This window comes from Schistocerca serialis, chromosome 9 (assembly GCF_023864345.2).
Source record: "Schistocerca serialis cubense isolate TAMUIC-IGC-003099 chromosome 9, iqSchSeri2.2, whole genome shotgun sequence".
In the NCBI taxonomy this organism is placed as follows: Eukaryota; Metazoa; Arthropoda; class Insecta; order Orthoptera; family Acrididae; genus Schistocerca; species Schistocerca serialis.
In genome coordinates, this window is record NC_064646.1 from 128,825,190 (window position 1) to 128,839,377 (window position 14,188).

Genomic DNA, 14,188 nt, shown 5'->3' on the forward strand with positions numbered 1-14,188 from the left:
TTGAAAAATTTCAGATTATTACAAAAGTTGATTATACAGATTTCAAGAACATCAGTTACATTTCAGTTTTTGTATGAAACACATTTTTTACATATCATCGTTTCGAAGTTATTCCTGTAAACCCAATATGCTAAATGACCCAGTGGGGTGCGTTTTACCCCTTAAAAGTGAAATTGGGCAAAAGTTAAAAACATATGAATTGTATTATTTTAGTGTCCTCTACATTGACCGTAAATTTCATCAAGATCGTTTACTTACACCTGGGAATGTTCCCTTTGTCAGTGACACTTATCTACGAGGCAAACAAATATATTACAATTCGTGCAGCCCTTCTTTGTATCTCCTGTTAGCCCTGTTTGTAATGAGTCTCAACATTTGAGTAATATTCTAGGATGGATTGCATGGTTGTTTTCTAAGTAATCTCCTTTGTAGACTTTTCGAATTTTCCTATTATTCTTCCAATGAACCAAACTCTACCACCTACCTGCATCTGAGGCTAGGGGATCATTCCATTTCATACCCCTACAAATTGTTAACCGAATATTTGTATGAGATGACTAACTGTGATAGGATTTTGTAGTCATACAAAACCGCATATTTGTGTTTCATGAAGTACTATATTTTGCATTTCTGAACGTTTAAAGCAAGTTGACAATCTCTGTACTGCTTCGAAATCTTATGAAGATGTGACTGAATATTTCTGCAGCTATTTTTACACAATACTTTTTACTTTTATACTTCTTTATAGATAACTGCATCATCTACTAAAAGTCCAAGATGACTATTAATATTTCCATGAAATCTGAGTCTTCTGCACCAGTAATGTTAGAGTTTCAGTGAAGATTATAAATCTTAAAATGAGCAAGAATTTCGTAACAAATACTAAAGCCCACTGTCCCAATTCCATACGAGGGCAACATGTGCCGCTCTCCCCTCCCCCCCCCCCCCCCTCCCACCGCCACCCCGCTCGCCCCGCTCACCCGTCCTACTTGGTCGCCTATACATCTTTTGTCTCCGTTCTGGTCTTCCTTTATGCGCAGAGGGTATACTACAAGCCTCGTTTACAATGGGGCCAATGGACACCAACGCAAGCGAACGAATATCCCCAGACAATTCACCAGCGTTCACAATTCGCTTGTACCTCTGAACAACGGTTCACACCAGAGGGGACAGAAGACAACAGGGCAGAACGAGGAGCCTAGTGTTCGAACTCTACGGGCAGTGCGAGTTTTATTTATTTATTTGTTTTTTATTTATTTTTCTAGCGTTAATAATTGCAAATTAGGTCCTCCGATACAACCCTAATTATAGCCACTATGCGTAACTGCAACATTCAGACAGCATTTTTTTTTTTTTTTTTGCACTGTAAGCAACGAAAAAAAAAAGAAAAAAAATAGGTATTGGAAGTGTTACGAAAGCGTGAACCGACCGCGAGGAAGTAGTGTAGTTATCCCTGAGCTGCGGCTACACCTTCCTCGCCGTTTTTTCAAGATCTTGCACGTATGTCGGTTGACGCTTTTCGCTGGCTTTACATTGCAATTAAGGGGGGAAATTTAAAAACAGGGCACTAAACACCGACGAGAAATATGAAGCCAGACACTTACATTCTGGTTCTTAGTAAACGTAGACAGCTACGTTAGTCCCTATGTCGTATTTTAGTAGCCGATAATCTCAAATAATTACTGATGTCTGCAGTGATGGATGCAAAGTATTGTAGAATTTTAAAGTACTTATGAGGAAGACAATGTCAATAAAGCAATGTAAAACGTATAGGCTACTTCTGAAATGTGTTTTATACTATGTTGGAAGGGAGGTAGTGTAATTGACCAAAAAGATTTTTATTTGGTTGTTACATCAAAAGTCTTAAAAAAGTGACATATCTTGGATATAATTACTGCAACCTTGAACACAATTCCAAGAAGATTTCACGCATGTTTTATATTTTATGTTTTATCACCATAACACAGGGACGTAAAATTAACGTACCCCGAAAATTTTTAGAAGGCTGATGTAGGACTGACTTCTGTCCATCACAGAAAATGGTGGAGGCCACGATTTCAGTGCACAAGCGGTTGGTGTCACACGTCTGTGCATGTGCGTCTCTTGGTTGCTCTGCCCCGAATACTTAGCTGGATCGTAACGTTTGAGGGAGTGAGAGTAGCATACATGTTTTGTCACCAGTTAAATGCAACTCGAAACGAAAAAACAGCGCTTGTTCACTGACGAGTGTTACGCGAAGCACAGTTCATCGAAAACGTGTGGGGAACTGTTTCCACACAAGTCTAGTGCTGGAAGTCTTTTGGCAAAACTGCAAGTGGCGTGGAAAAACAAAAAGGAGAACCACATGTCTGCTTGCCGGCTATTCATGTACGTAACTGGAAGGAACATTTATTTTAACTATAGGACCTGCCGTATAAGAATAGGAAGCGTGCCCCTATGCACATTCAGCTAGGATCTGTTAAGAAGGGAAAAACTATCATTCAACTTTCAGTAAGAAGATGGAGTTGAAATCAGCTCAATATTTATTAGTACGACTAACGCCCACACAGAAATATACCTTTCAAGCCTTGTATTCATTGAACACAAGAAAACCTAATCATTTTTACAATACTCAAGCCAGTCTCCCATGTGTGGTATAGGACGCTGGTAATGTAAGGATCGCGCCATGCCCAATCGTGTAACATACGTATCTGAGAAATGACTGGTCACACTGTACTAGGAGAATACGAGGTTCAGTTTGCCTAGCAACTTGCATACATGCACTCACCTGGCTGGATTCACAAAGGAAAGCCAGTTAAATCGCGTCAACTTTAGTTGCGGATGATCGGCAGTGGCATTACAACACTATTCAAACAGAACTGAGAAACAAAACGAGCGTAGAACAGGCCTATCTAAAAGCCAAACCACTTTCAAAGACCTGTCTAATACCACATGTGTGGACAAAGAAATCAGTACCGACTGAGAAGTTACACGTGCAAGTCGACGGGAATAATGCTGGATCAGGATTTAATCAGTTTAAGTTAAAAAGGACCACTGTGAGGATCTAATTAACATTATGAGCTACATGAAACGCTGCCTGGTACTATGTGCGATCAATCACCAAGAAAGGACGGCAAATAATTATCGGCAATGCTGGGGAAACATTATTTAAGCAAATACACGATCGACAGCGGCATTACAACACTGTTCAAACAGAACTGAGAAATAAAACGAGCAAAGCTTAGGAATATCCTAAAGCCACGCGCCTTTCAGAGGTCAACCTAATACCACACGTGTGGGCAGACAAAGAAATTTCAGTACCGACGGAGAAGTTTCATATGCATCCTATGTTCGACGTCGGCGTGCAGTAACCACCCACAGATAGCGGTGGAGGGTATACAAAGCGTGTTAGGGGAAGCGGCCAATACAGCTATCGTTTTCGTAATGCGGAAACGGATCTATTCATTTGATGTCCAAAACGGCTTTCGGGTCAAGGATGCAAGCATTTCCGAAACGGCTAAATTTTTAAACTGTTCGTTTGCCGCCTTGATTAAAGCGTACCGTGCTTGCCAAAATGGCACTATCCAAAACTGGTGCTGAGGGCACTGTGGTGCACCATGGGACGTACGTGAAGGTGTACATCGGCTGCGAATATGTGTACCGGCGAACTTGTGTGTAACTGTTGAGCAGCTGACCGTTCAGCGGCCGCTGCTGCCTATGGACACCTGGTTCATGCACCCATGCTAACTGCTATGAACCGGAGGCAAAGGCTAGAATTTCTACTCCACTACCACAACTGGACCTCCACCGACTGGCGACAGGTGGTCTTTTCAGATGAATCACGTTCACGTTTTATGCTCCATCGCACAGATGGAGTGAAACGTCTGAAACCAAACACCCTGCAACAGTCGTTGGAAGGGTCCAGGCTGGAGAAGGGAGCACTATCGTTTGGGTTGGTTTATGTGGCATATCCCCCAGTGATCTCGTCATTCTGGAAGGCACAATAGATCAACACAAGTATGCACCTATCCTTCGTGACCACGTCTACCCCTACATGCAATTTATTTTTCCTCGGTACGATGGCAAAGAGCTCCACCGTTCGCAGTGCACCTGTATGGTTCGAAGAGCACCAAGATGTGTTTATGATACTCCCGTAACTACCTAACGCCATGGATTTAAACCTAACCAAGAATCTGTCGATCGGGCTGTTCGCCCCGTGAATCCTCAACAGAAAAACCTAGCGCAGATGGCCAGACAGTGGAGTCGGCTTGAATCAACATCCCTGCCAGTACCTTCCAAAACCTCACTGACTCTCTTCCTGAACGTCTCATTGCATTTCATGGTTATTTCGGTTTTTGACAGGTGGTTACATTAATGTTATTGGACAATACACGCACATAAAAAAGTCTTGCATCACTCCTGAAGATAGTCGGTGACTGTGGATAATGTGTCACAGAGACAGTCCCTTTCACTGTTCACAGATGTCACTAAACCTGCCCAAAGATGTAAACAATCATGCATGAGCAGCGCCTATTAGACGAAGGGGGTCCGACCGCGGATCAGTTCGTCATTCCACCAGGAACGCGTTACACGGCTCGTATTGTCTGTAGTTCAACCATGCCAAGACGGTCAATGCAGCGGTTCGATATCGTCCACATTGTTGCTTTGTGCCAGGAAAGGCTCTCAATTAGGGAAGTGTCCAGGCGTCTTGGAGTGAACCAAAGCGATGTTGTTCGGACACGGAGGAGATACAGAGAAACAGGAACTGTCGATGACATGCCTCGCTCAAGACGTCGAAGGGCTACTACTGCAGTGGATGACCGCTACTTACGAATTATGGCACAGAGAACCCTGACAGCAAAGCTACCATGTTGAATAATGCTTTTCATGTTACAACTCAAACTGTGCGCAATAGGCTGCATGATGCGCAACTTCACTCCCGATGTCCATGGCGAGGTCCATCCTTACGACCATGACACCTACAGCGCGGTACAGTTGGGCCCAACAACATGCCGAATGGACCTCTCCGGATTGGCATCACATTGTCTTCACCGACGAGTGTCGTATATGCCTTCAACCACACAGTCGTCGGAGACGTGTTTGGAGGCAACCCAGTCAGGCTCAACCTCTTAGACACACTGTGCGGCGAGTGCAACAAAATGGAGGTTCCCTGTTGTTTTGGGGTGGCATTATGTGGGGCCGACGTACGCAGCTGGTGGTCATTTTAAGCCGGCGTAACGACTGTACGATACGTGAATCGGCCAATGATAACCGCAAAACACATGACTCCGAGCCAACTTCTTCACTCTACATCCATTTGGCGTCTCTAGCCAGCAGTTTTTTTGTCTACTCACAAATCCAAAAATATCAAAGCTTACGTCCTTTGCAAACCGGGGGGATTATGAAAGTTGTTAGCCAATTGTGACAACTGCTGTTACTATTAATATCAAGAAGGGACCAGGGTAAACTTGCTCTCATTATTTTTCATCCCTTACTCTACTTAATCTATGGTATGTTTACCATCAATAGTGAATCGAGTCGGTAGAGAACTCGCCTGACGTGTTTCAAAGCCCGCAGCAATGTCTGCATATCAACGTTTAGTAACAAAATGGCACTAACGGGTCTTGTAGCGGATAAAAACTGTAGCTATCGGAAGGGAGTATGAACGACAGGGTCAGATCCACAATAGTCTCATAAACATTTTCTGGGACAGTTTTATTCTGCCCACGCTGTAGATACATAGAGGGGCGATCAAAAAGTTTGGGTTCAAAACCCGTACAGTCCAGAAACGGTATGCCAATCAACAGTATCACCGTAGGCATTGAGATAACCGTTCTACCGACGCACTAGGGTGAAGATACCTGTTTGGTAAACCACCATGTCCTGCTGCGTGAATAACTCCGTAACTGCCTGCTGTACATCATTGTCCAACGGAACTAGTCCAACCTTCGAGGCGTTTTTAAGGGACCGAAGGCGTGAAAATCGCACGGGAAGAGGTCAGCACTACAGGACCGATGCTCGAGTGTTTCTCACTTTAGTTGGTATAACTTTTGCGTTACTGCATTTGCTATATAGGGACGTGCTTTATCAAGATGCAGCAGCACTTTTTGTCACGCACCATTCCACAACGGTCGTTTTTGACAGACATTCTTTGTTCTCCGATGGATGTCTACAGGTGTTTGTCCCTCGGCAAAAGAGTAACAACATGTTGGCACTCTTTGGACCAAATTTGGTAATAACGTGCCATAATTCGCGTTTACTCATTTACTGCACGCATGTCGGAAACACACGACCCTAACCCCTTGTCTACGTGTCGGTGCTTACATATCCGCACCGGAGTCGCGCTACGATGCATATAGGCTGCAGCAAAGCCCTCAAATGGTAAATTTTTGATAGCGCCTTAAAAGTGTATGTTTACTTTTAAGGAAATCAGTGCGCTGACCCTTTTTTGAATTAAAAAAATACGGAAACTATGCGCCACTTCCATTCGCCCGGAGTGTGATGAAGGCAAGTAACAAATTTATCGCCTTTCTCACGAACGCAGTTGGAGCTTTGAGTGCTTTAGCTATTTCCCACCAAGCATTTGCTTTTTGTTCAGCCGGCCGCGGTGGTCTTGCGGTTCTAGGCGCTCAGTCCGGAACCGCGCGACTGCTACGGTCGCAGGTTCGAATCCTGCCTCGGGCATGGATGTGTGTGATGTCCTTAGGTTAGTTAGGTTTAAGTAGTTCTAAGTTCTCGGGGACTGATGACCACAGATGTTAAGTCCCATAGTGCTCAGAGCCATTTTTTTTGTTCAGTTTTACGCTGAAAATCTCTTGGAACCCACAAGAACCTGTGATATCTACATTCTTCTCCTAGAAACTTTATATTCTCTTCTAACCATTCGTTGGGTATCCCAAATCACATTCAATGACAAAAGATGTCCGCACGCAAAGTAGCAGACGCATAAATACATTTAACAAGAGGTCATAAAGAAAAGGTTCTCATTTTTAAAATCGCGGACGAAACTGTGGACACAGTTAAATAGAAAATAGCAGAAATTGTGGTTAAGTGGCTGGTTACATAATGTTAATTTGTAGCTTTCGGTTGCATCTTTACTGCACCACAACAACATACCTCATCAGAGTATCCTACATGAAACAATTACGTTTCAGACGCCGCTGATATTTTGCGAAAGGCACAAACAAACAAAACCTTTCTGGTTTAGGTGGTGATCCCCTGTGGAACGTTGCAGCAAATAATGCCTTTTTATGAGTCATCAGTCTTCTGACTGATTTGATGAGTCTCCCTGAAGAATTTCTCTCCAGTGCCAGGCTCTTCCGCTCAGAGTAATACTTGCTCCCAACGTTCATAAATATGTCTTAGGTGTAGTCCAATGTCTGACTTCCCCTACAGTTTTTACCCTTTACAACTCTGTACTCTGAGGAAGCAGTAAAGGAAACAAAAGAAAAATTTCAAGTAGGAATGAAAATCCATGGAGAAGAAATAAAAACTTTGAGGTTTTCCGATGACATTGTAATTCTGTCAGAGACAGCAAACGACCTGGAAGAGCAGTTGAACGGAATGGACAGTGTTTTGAAACGAGGATATAAGATGAATATCAACAAAAGCGAGACGAGGATAATGGAATGTAGTCGAATTAAATCGGGTGATGCTGAGGGAAATAGATTAGGAAGTGAGACACTTAAAGTAGTAAAGGAGTTTTGCTATTTGGGGAGCAAAGTAACGTGATGGTCGAAGTAAAGAGGATATAAAATGTAGACTGGCAATGGCAAGGAAAGCGTTTCTGAAAAAAGAGAAATTTGTTAACGTCGAGTGTAGATTTAGGTGTCAGAAAGTCTTTTCTGAAAGTATTTGTATGGAGTGCAGCCCCGTATGGAAGTGAATCGTGGACGATAAATAGTTTAGACAGGAAGAGAATAGAAGTTTTCGAAATGTGTTGCTACAGAAGAATGCTGAAGAATAGATGGGATTGGTAGATCACGCAACTAATGAGGAGGTTCTGAATAGAATTGGGGAGCAGAGGAATTTGTGGCACAACTTGAATAGAAGAAGGGATCGGCTGGTAGTCACATTCTGAGGCATCAAGGGATCACCAATTTAGTATTGGAGGGCAGTGTGAAGGGTAAAAATCGTAAAGGGAGACTAAGGGATGAATACACTAAGCAGATTCAGAAGGATGTATGTTGCACTAGTTACTCGGAGTTGAAGAAGCTTGTACGGGATAGAGCGGCATGGAGAGCTCCATCAAACTAGTCTCTGGCCTGAGGACCACCACAACAACAACAACTCTCTCAAGTACAATGTAACTTTTTTTTAATGTCTCAAGACGTGTCTGTCACGCTGCTCGTACGTCTTATTACTGTATTCCTCTCTCCACGCCAATTTTGCGGAAAACCTTATTTCTTAGCCTATCAGTTCACTTCATTTTCAACATCCGTCTATAGAACCACATCTCTGGCACCTGGATTCTAATCTTATCCGGTTTTCCCACACTCCATGGTTCATTACAATATAATGCCGTGCTTCGAACATACAAACTCAGGAATTTCCTCCTCAAATTATGGCTTATGACTGAAATGAGTAGACCTATTCTTGGCCACGAGAGCCCTGTTTATCTGTGCGATTCTGCTTTTTAGGTAATCCTTGCTTCATCCGTCATGGGTTATTTTCCTTCCAGGATAACAGAATTCCTTAACTTCGTTTTGTAGTCCCCAGTTTCGATTTTAAATGCATCGCTAATTTCCGCTCAGCTACTCCTTATTACTTTCATGTTTCTTTCAATTCAATGCTTATTAGACTGTCGATTCCAGTCAACAGGCTCTGCAAATCTTCTACACCTTCATTACGTATAGAAACGTCATCACAGTGAAAGGATTTTAAGGTGCAAGTTATGGTCAGAAAAGGGAGATAAAAAGGTGCAAAAAAGATGCTGATTAAATTACTTCGTTTAGGTTTAAACAACTAACTTTCTTGGTCCCATATACATGGTGCTGTTATTGTGGCTTACACTCATTATTTCAATGTTTCTTACAGTAAGTCGCCTGCGCTTCGAACTCAATAGCTCCTTATATACCGAGAAACTCCACTCGGCATCTACAGAAACCAATGGAGCATATGAGTTTGTTAGCGCCTCTTAAGGACGTTCACTCGAAGTTGCAAAGATTTCCACAGCTGGATTGTTGTTGAAATTTAGTTCGAATTTATCTTTAGCAAATCGATAAAGGGTATCACTAACGCACATGAACTTTTTCCACTGATCCTCCTTGCTCATACCTTTTTCTTCGAAACTCTGAATCATATCACGCAAGTCCTTGAAGCAATAACAAGCAAAAGTTCAGCGCTAGGTCTCTCTTGTTGAATAATTGTTGCCCCTACTGGCGCTTTCCGTAAATTATGTTTTATTATTTATTGACCACTGCTGACTTCTGACTAAACAAAGTCTTAAAATCCTGCGCCCATTGAGTCTAGGGCACATATGGCGTGTTTCATTTGATCAAAGTTTTCACACAAGAAAACTGCACATCTTGTCCTAAGTACTCCATCTTGCGATGACAGGAAACTGTAGAAAGTGGAGTCCTATCATTTCTTGCTACAAATTGTAATGACTGGGAGCCTTTACCACAATCTTCTTCAGAGCAGCAATGAAATCATTGTGCAGACCGTGTGCAATACCTGTTACATAGTTGAGGTTGAGCTACATGCCCTTCAGTTGTCGGAAAGCAGAAAGCATGTAGCGTGCTTGGTCAGTCACCACAAGCCTGACTTTTTCGTGCTGTATGCTTCCTGGCCACAGGTTCACACACGAGTCGATAAATTGTTGCATTATCGTGCAGGCACATGTCTTCTCGAGTTGGTACATCCCAAACAGCACGGGTTTTACACAATCCGCAGATAATGGAAAAACCAACATATTCAAAATATGTCTTCGCAAATCATCAGTAGTGTAAAACGAATCCCACTTCATGTTTGTCGACTGCCTCTTTTGTTTCCTCTAAAACGTTCTCATAAGTTGGCTGTATGTAACTTTTTCTCAAAGCGCTCTCAGTCGATATCGATATTTGCGTGTTCTTCTCAACAAATTATTTGACTGTGGGATTATTTACCTTGCAGGTTGGAAATCCTGACTAGATTGATGCTGTGGCAAGATCCGCACTAGACTCGTTCAATGACCACCGCTTTCCAGAACCTGAAGCGAAGGTTTCTATCAGAGTAGTTTGCTTAGGTTTCGACTTCCGAAGTCCATTGTACTTTAAATGTTTATTGTTCTAGACTACTGGACTCTGTTTCTTTGATGTATGTCATCGATTGTAATATCTAATTCGCACACGGCACATCCTAGAATAATGCCATCAGTTTCGATAAACTGAGTGCTGAATTATTCTGGGGCTGCAGAGAACTTCTTCCTGTAAACTTCGGCATGATTCTCCTGTGAAACATCCGTTCTGGTATAACACTTAATACTACCAACAACAGCCGCGCGGGGTGGCCGCGCGGTTTTAGGCGCAATATCCTCCCTCGGTTATGGGTGTGTGTGTTGTTCTTAGCATAAGTTAGTTTAAATAATGTGTAAGTGTAGGGACCGATGACCTCAGTAGTTTGGTCCGATAGTACTTCACACACATTTTGAACAGAGTATACAGTCGATAAATAGAAAACGGTTAAATTCATGGCAACACTAACTGTTGCAGCATCATTATGTTCATTTTATTTGACTTTACAGACGACTGTTATTGCTGAGGTCGGCCATTGTTGCTGGGGATATGAATAACTATTGGCGCTTTCCATAAATTATGTTTTATTATTTATTGACCACTGCTGACTTCTGACTAAACAAAGTCTTAAAATCTCGTTCAGGAAGAGAAAAATAACTCTTTCTAATCTATTAAATATGAAGATAAAATGGGAGGGAGGTGAAGGTGGTTAGGTGTGGACTAGTTGGGAAAAGGTGCAACATACACTAATTTCACAAAAATGCAAAAAGACGCAACGAAGTGTACTGATGAAACTTCCTGGCAGATTAAAACTGTGTGCTGGGCCGAGACTCTTACTCGGGACCTTTGCCTTCCGCGGGCAAGTGCTGAGCCAACATTTTTTTTTTTTAATCTCATTTTGTTCTATATTGCTCGTTGATTTTGTTCGTGGCGGACGTCCGATGACACTCGTTCAGGTTGTTCGTTGATCCGTTCACTCAGTTTTTTTTTATTACAGAGAGTAGCTAAACCCTCTGACCGAACACGGCGAGCTACCATGCCGGCAACCATCTGAGCTACACAAGCACGACTGACGACCCGTCCTCACAGCTTCAGTTCCGCCAGTGCCTCGTCTCCTACCTTCCAAACTTCACGGAAGCTCTTCTGCAAACCTTGCAGAACTAGCACTCCTGCAAGAAAGGATATTGCGGAGACATGGCTTAGCCACAGCCTAGGGGATGTTTCCAGAATGAGATTTTCGCTCTGTAATCCTAGCACTTCTGCAAGGTTTGCAGAAGAGCTTCTGTGACGTTTGGAAGGTAGAAGACGAGGTAATGGCTGAATGGAAGCTTTGAGGACGGGTCGTGAGTCGTGCTTGGGTAGCTCAGTTGGCTGCTGGCACCGTAGCTCAGCGTATTCGGTCGGAGGGTTAGCTGCCCTCTTTAAGAAACAAAACTGAGTTAATGGATTAACGACGAACTGAAACGGGTGTGCCGGCCGGAGTGGCAAGCGGTTCTAGGCGCTACAGTCTGGATCCGCGCGACCGCTACGGTCGCAGATTCGAATCCTGCCTCGGGCATGGATGTGTGTGATGTCCTTCGGGTAGTTAGGTTTAAGTAGTTCTAAGTTCTAGGGGACTGATGACATCAGAAGTTAAGTCCCATAGTGCTCAGAGCCATTTGAACCATTTGAGCCTCTTGAAACGGGTGTCTTGCAGATGAAACGAACGAAAACGAACAAAATGAGATACAAAAAAACGAGGTTCGTAGAGCACTTGCCCGCGGAAGGCAAAGGTCCCGAGTTTCGAGTCTCGGCCCGGCACACAGTTTTAATGTGCCAGGAAGTTTCATATCAGCGCACACTCCGCTACAGAGTGAAAATCTCATTCTGGGAAGTGTGCTTATTTTGCTTCATTCCATGTCGCCAAATGCCTATATTGAACTGTCTATGTGAAAATAGCTGTATTTTTGAAAAGGTGCTTCAACTTAAAATTCTTCCTTTACTCATTAATGCGTATCACCATCGATATCCTTTCACCCTGAATTTTAATTCCATGCGTAAACCTTACGGCCTTAAGATTTTCTTCCCTGCTGCACCCCTGCGGCGGGCCGTCTATAATTTGGGGAGATTCCTGCTTTCGAGCGCGGTCACTGACCGCGGCGGGACCGGTTCGCCCGATGCGGCACTTGCGGCGCGGCCACACAGAAAAATAAGAAGGGGCCTCCCAAAAGGTAAACGCCGACAGCCTCAATCGCCGGCATTAAACGGCCTCAGGCGCGCTCCCAGGACGCGTCGGTCGCCTGTTGGCATTTCGAGCCGGTCAGGGGCTTCTGCTGCACCATCGACGACTCCCCTCACTCACTCTTACGTCCGAAGGGAGCCGCAGTAACGCGCAAGCTACCTAGACTGCAGGCATACGGGACCGCACCGCGGACATTTAAAACGAAAAATTATTTTTGTACTTGGTATCAGCGCCGAAAAGAGTGTCAAAATTAAGAAGTTGAGTTGATAGTAAGAGTCGTTACGGTTAAACTTTGATAAAAGTTTGAAAGGTAAATTTTCTACAGTGTTGGAAACGGATTGAACGAAAACATTTCTAAACGTCAAATTTTAATTTGCATGAGAAAATACACTGAAGCGCCAAAGAAACTGGTATAGGCTTGCGTATTCAAATACGAAGATGTGTAAACAGGCAGAATAAGGCGCTGCGGCCGGCAACGTCTATATAAGACAACAAGTGTTGCATGGGGGCTTAATTAAAATGCAATAATTTTAGTAGCTGTGTGTCCGGTTACGAAGTCTCGTAACCGGTTGGCCCTGAGTAGTATTAGAACGCAATCTGACTGCATAAAATAAAAATAAAGAATGACAAGAAATTTCCGTTAACACAATTGATTAATTAAGTCCCCTGCAACTATAAAGGCTACGAAACAACAAGGCACAAGTGTAACTGTTCTGTGTGTGGTAGTGTGACTCAACGTATATGTATCTGGCACGGTTCTTCCTCAATACGACAAGATATTTTAAACACCATTTACAATGAACTACTTGAAAAACCAGAAATACTATGATTGCACATAGAAACCAGAATTACGAGTCTAACACATGAACACGAGCCAGATGCTTTGTTGACTGAACCTGTGACCAAGAGGCATTGTCATTAAAGAAATCTATAATCCTTTTTTTTATCTCAATATATATTGGCGAAAAATACACGGTGATCCTTGCAACATCTTCCATCTATGCATTACACCAACCGAACAGCATCTACTCTCTCGCTCAACAGAACAATAACTGCACTCGACAGACTCTGAACTACTACTGCCCACGACATCCTCTGAATTACTACTACCCTCGGCAACCTCTGAACTACTACTGCACCAGTGGAGGCGGCGAAATAATAATCTTTGGCGCAATCTCAGTGTCTAGCGCAGTTGTTACACCGGTTACTGCTGCTACAATGGTAGGTTATCAAAATTTAAGTGGGTTCGAGAGTGGTGTTACAGTCGGCGCACGAGCGTCGGGACACAGCATCACCGAGGTAGCGATGATGAAATGGTGATTTTCCGTGAATATCAGGAATCCGATAAAACACCAAACCTCCGACATCGGTGGGGCCGGAAAAAGATCCTGCAAGTACGGGAGCCAGCCGGTGTGGCCGTGCGGATCTAGGCGCTTCAGTCCGGAACCGCGTGACCGCTACGGTCGCAGGTTCGAATCCTGCCTCGGGCATGGATGTGTGTGATGTCCTTGGGTTAGTTAGGTTTAAGTAGTTCTAAGTTCTAGGGGACTGATGACCACAGATGTTAAGTCCCATAGTGCTCAGAGCCATTTGAACCATTTTTTGCAAATACGGGACCAACGACGACTGAAAAGAATCGTTCAACGTCACGGAAGTGCAACCCTTTCGCAAACTGCTGCAGATTTCAGTGTTGGGCCATCAACAAGTGTCAGTGTGCGAACCATTCAACGAAACATCATCGATATGGGCTTTTGTAGCCGAAGGCCCACTCCTG